Source organism: Galeopterus variegatus, unplaced genomic scaffold (genome assembly GCF_000696425.1).
Source record: "Galeopterus variegatus unplaced genomic scaffold, G_variegatus-3.0.2 Scaffold2667, whole genome shotgun sequence".
NCBI classification, from domain to species: domain Eukaryota; kingdom Metazoa; phylum Chordata; class Mammalia; order Dermoptera; family Cynocephalidae; genus Galeopterus; species Galeopterus variegatus.
The window spans coordinates 54,992-55,701 of NW_007728778.1; positions in this window are offsets into that span (position 1 = coordinate 54,992).

Consider the following 710-nt stretch of genomic DNA (forward strand, 5'->3'; position numbering starts at 1 on the left):
TGTTAATCTGGAAATGCAACTGAGCTGGAACAGAGGAATACAGGCCAGAAACTTTGTTCGGAAGTGAGTGTAGGGCTGGTCTTGGTTTTGAAAGCTAGAACTGAACTCAAGAGTAATAAAATGGAGATAAAAGCATACATCTTGGTTTGGGCAAAAAATGACTGGACAGAATTAGGGAAGGCTGGACTTCTGAAACATTGGAGCTTCCAGAGGAGAGAGAAGGAGCAGAAAAGAACACAACTGTAGAATCCCACGAGAAGTCCCGTCCCCCTTGGGAGAAACATGAAACGTTTCTTCCGTCGGCAGGCAGCACCCTATTTCTGGTTCTTGCAAATGTGAAATAGAACGATTTTAGAGAACAGCGGAAACGGCCAAGAGGACTGCTACAGGGAGCTGCTTCTTTCCACGGAGAAGGGTTCGGACGTATCTACTGGCTTCTCAGAGCGTGTTACACAAATCCCCAGCCACGGATCTTTCGTGGAGAATCAAATCGTTTCTCTAGCAAAGGCATGAGAGAGCGCGACACCCTGGCACGTGGGGACCGGAGGGAGAAGCTCGCTTGTGCACACCCAACTCAGCTCAGAAACCCTAAGCGCATCACACACTGCGGGCCAGGCGACCCCCGGCAGTGTCAGCTTGTGGTCGCCTCGTTTCCCCCGCCCAGACCCAGGACAGAAAAGGCGAGGGAAGGAAGCAGACGCCGGGAGGCG